We start from the raw sequence: 7939 nt of genomic DNA, 5'->3' as shown, positions 1-7939 counted from the left end.
ACTTAGGAGCAGATGGCAGAACAAATGGCCTTTGAACCAGGACCCAGCACAAACACCCTTGAAGAGCACAGTACCCTGAATGTATGATGTGTGGTGTATGATATGTGGTGCTCAAAACTTAATTTTGGGGTGCAGAAGGCTCACAAATGTCACAAACATTTCTTCACAATACAGGATTTTCAGGGGCCACCACAAATAGAAACAGGTGATACCAGAACCAGTGTGTGGACCAAGCAACACTGTATGTCCTTTTGCAGGGGACAGTAGTTCCCTGTACAAAACTTCTTTGCAACACAGGATTCGGGGGGGGGGCACCCAAAAAGAAGCCAATGGCACCAGAACCGGTGTTTGGACCAGGCACCGCTGTATGTCTTCTTGGAGGGGACAGTCTCTGGAGTGTGGTGATGTATCATTTGGGGTGGTCCAAAGATTATTTTGGGGTGCAGTGCCTGTATGGGCATCTGTCCTGGGGGCACCCCACTTGGGAGCCACTGGCACAAGAACTGAACTTTGGACCAGGACCCAGTACGTGCCATCTCGAAGGGCACAGTCCCCTGAATGTGGGGGTGTATGATATGGGGTGGTCCAATCCATATTTTGGGGTGCAGAGCTCCAGTTCCTTATTCAAAACCTCTTTGCAATACAGGTTTCTGGGGGGGGGACCCAAAAACAAGCCAATGGCACCAGAACCAGTGTTTGGACCGGGCACCGCTGTATGTCTTCTTGGAGGGGACAGTCTCTGGAGTGTGGGGATGTGTCATTTGGGGTGGTCCAAAGATTATTTTGGGGTGCAGTGCCTGTATGGGCATCTGTCCTGGGGGCACCCCACTTGGGAGCCGCTGGCACAAGAACCGAACTTTGGACCAGGACCCAGCATGCGCCATCTCGAAGGGCACGGTCCCCTGAATGTGGGGGTGTATGATATGTGGTGGTCCAATCCATATTTTGGGGTGCAGAGCTCCAGTTCCTTATTCAAAACCTCTTTGCAATAAAGGTTTCGGGGGGCCCCCCAAAAACAAGCCAATGGCACCAGAACCAGTGTTTGGACCGGGCACCTCTGTATGTCTTCTTGGAGGGGACAGTCTCTGGAGTGTGGGGATGTGTCATTTGGGGTGGTCCAAAGATTATTTTGGGGTGCAGTGCCTGTATGGGCATCTGTCCTGGGGGCACCCCACTTGGGAGCCGCTGGCACAAGAACCGAACTTTGGACCAGGACCCAGCATGCGCCATCTCGAAGGGCACGGTCCCCTGAATGTGGGGGTGTATGATATGTGGTGGTCCAATCCATATTTTGGGGTGCAGAGCTCCAGTTCCTTATTCAAAACCTCTTTGCAATACAGGTTTCTGGGGGGGGGGGCCAAAAACAAGCCAATGGCACCAGAACCAGTGTTTGGACCGGGCACCGCTGTATGTCTTCTTGGAGGGGAAAGTCTCTGGAGTGTGGGGATGTGTCATTTGGGGTGGTCCAGAGATTATTTTGGGGTGCAGGGTCTGCATGTGCCTTGGCCCTGGGGGCACCTCACTTGGGAGCCGCTGGCACAAGACCCGGACTTTGGACCAGAACCCAGCATATGTCATCTCGAAGGGCACAGTCCCCTGAATGTGGGGGTGTATGATATGTGGTGGTCCAATTCATATTTTGGGGTGCAGAGCTCCAGTTCCTTATTCAAAACCTCTTTGCAATACAGGTTTCTGGGGGGGGGGACCCAAAAAGAAGCCAATGGCACCAGAACCAGTGTTTGGACCGGGCACCTCTGTATGTCTTCTTGGAGGGGACAGTCTCTGGAGTGTGGGGATGTGTCATTTGGGGTGGTCCAAAGATTATTTTGGGGTGCAGTGCCTGTATGGGCATCTGTCCTGGGGGCACCTCACTTGGGAGCCGTTGGCACAAGACCCGGACTTTGGACCAGAACCCAGCATATGTCATCTCGAAGGGCACAGTCCCCTGAATGTGGGGGTGTATGATATGTGGTGGTCCAATTCATATTTTGGGGTGCAGAGCTCCAGTTCCTTATTCAAAACCTCTTTGCAATACAGGTTTCTGGGGGGGGGACCCAAAAAGAAGCCAATGGCACCAGAACCAGTGTTTGGACCGGGCACCTCTGCATGTCTTCTTGGAGGGGACAGTCTCTGGAGTGTGGGGATGTGTCATTTGGGGTGGTCCAAAGATTATTTTGGGGTGCAGTGCCTGTATGGGCATCTGTCCTGGGGGCACCCCACTTGGGAGCCGCTGGCACAAGAACCGAACTTTGGACCAGGACCCAGCATGCGCCATCTCGAAGGGCACGGTCCCCTGAATGTGGGGGTGTATGATATGTGGTGGTCCAATCCATATTTTGGGGTGCAGAGCTCCAGTTCCTTATTCAAAACCTCTTTGCAATACAGGTTTCTGGGGGGGGGGACCCAAAAACAAGCCAATGGCACCAGAACCAGTGTTTGGACCGGGCACCGCTGTATGTCTTCTTGGAGGGGACAGTCTCTGGAGTGTGGGGATGTGTCATTTGGGGTGGTCCAAAGATTATTTTGGGGTGCAGTGCCTGTATGGGCATCTGTCCTGGGGGCACCCCACTTGGGAGCCGCTGGCACAAGAACCGAACTTTGGACCAGGACCCAGCATGCGCCATCTCGAAGGGCACGGTCCCCTGAATGTGGGGGTGTATGATATGTGGTGGTCCAATCCATATTTTGGGGTGCAGAGCTCCAGTTCCTTATTCAAAACCTCTTTGCAATACAGGTTTCTGGGGGGGGGGCCCAAAAACAAGCCAATGGCACCAGAACCAGTGTTTGGACCGGGCACCTCTGTATGTCTTCTTGGAGGGGACAGTCTCTGGAGTGTGGGGATGTGTCATTTGGGGTGGTCCAAAGATTATTTTGGGGTGCAGTGCCTGTATGGGCATCTGTCCTGGGGGCACCCCACTTGGGAGCCGCTGGCACAAGAACCGAACTTTGGACCAGGACCCAGCATGCGCCATCTCGAAGGGCACGGTCCCCTGAATGTGGGGGTGTATGATATGTGGTGGTCCAATCCATATTTTGGGGTGCAGAGCTACAGTTCCTTATTCAAAACCTCTTTGCAATACAGGTTTCTGGGGGGGGGACCCAAAAACAAGCCAATGGCACCAGAACCAGTGTTTGGACCGGGCACCGCTGTATGTCTTCTTGGAGGGGACAGTCTCTGGAGTGTGGGGATGTGTCATTTGGGGTGGTCCAAAGATTATTTTGGAGTGCAGTGCCTGTATGGGCATCTGTCCTGGGGGCACCCCACTTGGGAGCCGCTGGCACAAGAACCGAACTTTGGACCAGGACCCAGCATGCGCCATCTCGAAGGGCACGGTCCCCTGAATGTGGGGGTGTATGATATGTGGTGGTCCAATCCATATTTTGGGGTGCAGAGCTCCAGTTCCTTATTCAAAACCTCTTTGCAATACAGGTTTCTGGGGGGGGGCCCAAAAACAAGCCAATGGCACCAGAACCAGTGTTTGGACCGGGCACCTCTGTATGTCTTCTTGGAGGGGACAGTCTCTGGAGTGTGGGGATGTGTCATTTGGGGTGGTCCAAAGATTATTTTGGGGTGCAGTGCCTGTATGGGCATCTGTCCTGGGGGCACCCCACTTGGGAGCCGCTGGCACAAGAACCGAACTTTGGACCAGGACCCAGCATGCGCCATCTCGAAGGGCACGGTCCCCTGAATGTGGGGGTGTATGATATGTGGTGGTCCAATCCATATTTTGGGGTGCAGAGCTCCAGTTCCTTATTCAAAACCTCTTTGCAATACAGGTTTCTGGGGGGGGGCCCAAAAACAAGCCAATGGCACCAGAACCAGTGTTTGGACCGGGCACCGCTGTATGTCTTCTTGGAGGGGACAGTCTCTGGAGTGTGGGGATGTGTCATTTGGGGTGGTCCAGAGATTATTTTGGGGTGCAGGGTCTGCATGTGCCTTGGCCCTGGGGGCACCTCACTTGGGAGCCGCTGGCACAAGACCCGGACTTTGGACCAGAACCCAGCATATGTCATCTCGAAGGGCACAGTCCCCTGAATGTGGGGGTGTATGATATGTGGTGGTCCAATCCATATTTTGGGGTGCAGAGCTCCAGTTCCTTATTCAAAACCTCTTTGCAATACAGGTTTCTGGGGGGGGGGGCCCAAAAACAAGCCAATGGCACCAGAACCAGTGTTTGGACTGGGCACCGCTGTATGTCTTCTTGGAGGGGACAGTCTCTGGAGTGTGGGGATGTGTCATTTGGGGTGGTCCAGAGATTATTTTGGGGTGCAGGGTCTGCATGTGCCTTGGCCCTGGGGGCACCTCACTTGGGAGCCGCTGGCACAAGACCCGGACTTTGGACCAGAACCCAGCATATGTCATCTCGAAGGGCACAGTCCCCTGAATGTGGGGGTGTATGATATGTGGTGGTCCAATTCATATTTTGGGGTGCAGAGCTCCAGTTCCTTATTCAAAACCTCTTTGCAATACAGGTTTCTGGGGGGGGGAACCCAAAAACAAGCCAATGGCACCAGAACCAGTGTTTGGACCGGGCACCACTGCATGTCTTCTTGGAGGGGACAGTCTCTGGAGTGTGGGGATGTGTCATTTGGGGTGGTCCAAAGATTATTTTGGGGTGCAGTGCCTGTATGGGCATCTGTCCTGGGGGCACCCCACTTGGGAGCCGCTGGCACAAGAACCGAACTTTGGACCAGGACCCAGCATGCGCCATCTCGAAGGGCACGGTCCCCTGAATGTGGGGGTGTATCATATGTGGTGGTCCAATCCATATCTTGGGGTGTAGAGCTTTTGTAATGTCCGCAAAATCATTCAGGAACTAGGAAATGTGAATAAGGAACTGGGAATAGGGAACGAACTGGGAATAAGGAACCAACTTCAGCCTCCTCCACATCCCACCCCAAATGTCTGTCAGGGTGTTTGGCCCCTTAACAATTGCAGATCTCTCTATCATTTAATAGACATGCTTGTTGAATTTTTGCATGTCATTCAGCTCTTAATATAAGAAATGGAAAAGGTGGGAAGATTTTTTCCCCACTTTTTAACAAAATTGCTTGTAGCCTTAATAGTATTGTGCCTGGTACAATAGCCTTTTTGGGGGGGGGGTATTTTCCCCACTTTGTTTTACAGTAAGGTAACATACCACAATCCTGCCACATCCATATTTTTCCAAACGCACCCTCCCAAAAAAGATTCAAAGGGAGTCTGGAATTTTGCAGTTTTTAAAAACACCATATATGCTCCGGGATAAATCAGTTATTTACACTACTTAATTCTACAACTAAGTGCCTGCTGTGCACTTTCCAGCAGCTAATAACGGGAACAGCCAAATGGCTAGGGTTGGCAGCTCCGAGTGGGGAAATACCTGGAGATTTTGGGGGCGGAGCCTGAGGAGGGTGGGGCCATAGGTTCCAATGGCCATTTTCTCCAGGTGAACTGATCTCTATTGGCTGGAGATCAGTTGTAATAGCGGGAGATATCCAGCCACCACCTGGAGGTTGGCAACCCTACAAATGCCATTGATGAAGTGCAGTGCTTGCAGAAGGAAAGTATCCCATAGTTGTATCATCAATACACCAGTGGTATATTTTTTCATGTAATTTATATATGTTATTTATAATCTGCCTTTCTCAACTTGGACTCAGGGCAGATTACACAGAGTGAGTCAACACAATTAGCAGGATGGGACAATGCAATAGGATTAGGGTTGTAGGACCAACCAGATGTCTAAGAACTGAAGCAAAGCAGAAGTATTAACATAACACATTAAATGATCCAAAAATTACATCATAGCATCCTAGTTGCAGCAAGCTATACATAGTAGTGTAGAGCACAGTAGTCGCTAATAATTTATCCAAGTAATCATTTTGTACATTGCTATCCAGCTTGCTGGGGGTAAAGTGCAGATGACTGGGGAAGGCAACGGCAAACCACCCTGTAAACATAGCCTGCCTAGTAAACATCGGGATGTGAAGTCACCCCATGGGTCAGTAATGACCTGGTGCTTGCACAGGGTACCTTTACCTTTTTTACCCTATTGTCTGTGTAGAAAAGCCTTCTTGAATAATTCAGTTTCGCAGAAAGCCAGGGGAGTGGGAGTCTTCTTACTTCTGCTTTTGTATCCATAGGAAGCATAGCTACCTGTATAATGCCCTATAGTTGAATATTTTATGTGTTATGTGGCCAGGTTATCTCCCAGTTCCCAAGACTGGGGGTCCCCAGCAAAGATCACCCCCATCAGCTCAGAGAGAGAATTTGCTAGGCATTGGGGCAGGCGGTACAATAAAATAATCCCTATTGTTTGTCTTGAGAGACTGCTGTAATAGATATATACACTCAGTACTGGGAGACGGATTGACAGCATTTGTAGCAAGGGAAATACAACCACGATGAACCACTATAGCCCCTTTCCCCTGCCCATTGAGCCTGTGGTATTGCTGCACCAAGCATCCTAGCAGGGAAAACGGAAAGAGGTTAACATTGCATTCAATTGAAAGCAAAAACTATGAGAACACCTGCACAATTCAAAGTATTTTCAGTATGCATGCATGTATGTGTTCTGCTCTGTCTGCACGGCCTTTGACCACTGTGGTTCAGTCTATCCCACATGACAAAAGGAATGGTAATGCTTGCTAATGGTCATATATATATTCTCAATAGATCTTATTTTCTGGAGTAAGGTTTTGTTCTAATGATGTTCAGGGCTAGAAGTGATAGGACACACATCCCAGCTGAATGGAGATGGAAGGTGTGTGTGAGGAGAGCCTGAGAAAAAGGAAGACAGCCACTACTGGAGCTGGCTGAAGCGTCTGGGCAGGATGCAGGATGTCTCTTTCTACTGCTCTGTAGAAATGCCTTTGCCAGTGCTATACCTGTGCATTTAAAAATAAAGTGAATACTACAAAGATAAGTCTCAGCCTCTTTTCTCCAACGGGAACCAATCAAGGTAAGCGCTAGTGCCAGGACCTCTTCTCCATGCAGCCCCCAGAAGGCGGCACCTCAGTCCCAACTAAACTCTGCTCTCCAGGTTAAAAACTCCAAAACTGCTGTTTCTCTCTCTCTTACACATACATGTACACATACAGTGAGAGAGAGCACCTGTGCTGATCTTGTCTGCCCCTTACATAGGATTGCCAGGTCCCTCTTTGCCACCAGTGAAGGTTTTTGGGGCAGAGCCTGAGGAGGACGGGATTTGGGGAGGGGAGGGCCTTCAATGCCATAGAGTCCAATTGCCAAAGTGGCCATTTTCTCCAGGTGAACTGACCTCTATCGGCTGGAAATCAGTTGTAATAGCGGGAGAGCTCCAGCTAGTACCTGGAGGTTGGCAACCCTATCCTTACAGGTATTGTCTATGTAAGACAACCTTCACAGACAATTAACATTTGGGTGTTTTGTTTTTTAAATCCCTCACTCCCATCACATCTCATTTTAGGCAAAACTATATTGAAGTCATATTAGATCATAGTAAGCAGATGGGCAAATTCAAAATACCATTCCCCCCTGCCTAGAAATGTAATGACCAGTTAAACCTTGATTCCAAAGCAAGACAAAAACCAGTGGATGGTGTAAAGTGATGGTCAGGCTTGGATTGCAGAGGCTTGGGTTCCACTCTGCTTAGCCATGAACAAATCTCTGTTGACCTACTTTACCTCACAGGATTATTGTGAGCAAAATCCCATCTGAGCCTCTCTGTTCCTTGAAGGGTGAAGACATAAATATGACTTTAAAAGCAAGAACAAAAATATTCAAAACATGGCTTGCTGATGCCAGGCCAAGTCATACATAATGTTCAAAATGTAAAACAGAAAGGATGGGATAATCTAGTACAGCCAGCTCCGGCAAAGATTCTTCAGGTCTAGGCCAGGCAATTTCTGCCTTGATTTCTGACAGGCTGCAAACTGGAAGCCATTTGGCTTGATTACAATTCCGTGGAAGGCTTTG

Source organism: Euleptes europaea, chromosome 2 (genome assembly GCF_029931775.1).
Source record: "Euleptes europaea isolate rEulEur1 chromosome 2, rEulEur1.hap1, whole genome shotgun sequence".
Taxonomy (NCBI): domain Eukaryota; kingdom Metazoa; phylum Chordata; class Lepidosauria; order Squamata; family Sphaerodactylidae; genus Euleptes; species Euleptes europaea.
Note: the sequence above shows the minus strand (reverse complement) of the source record.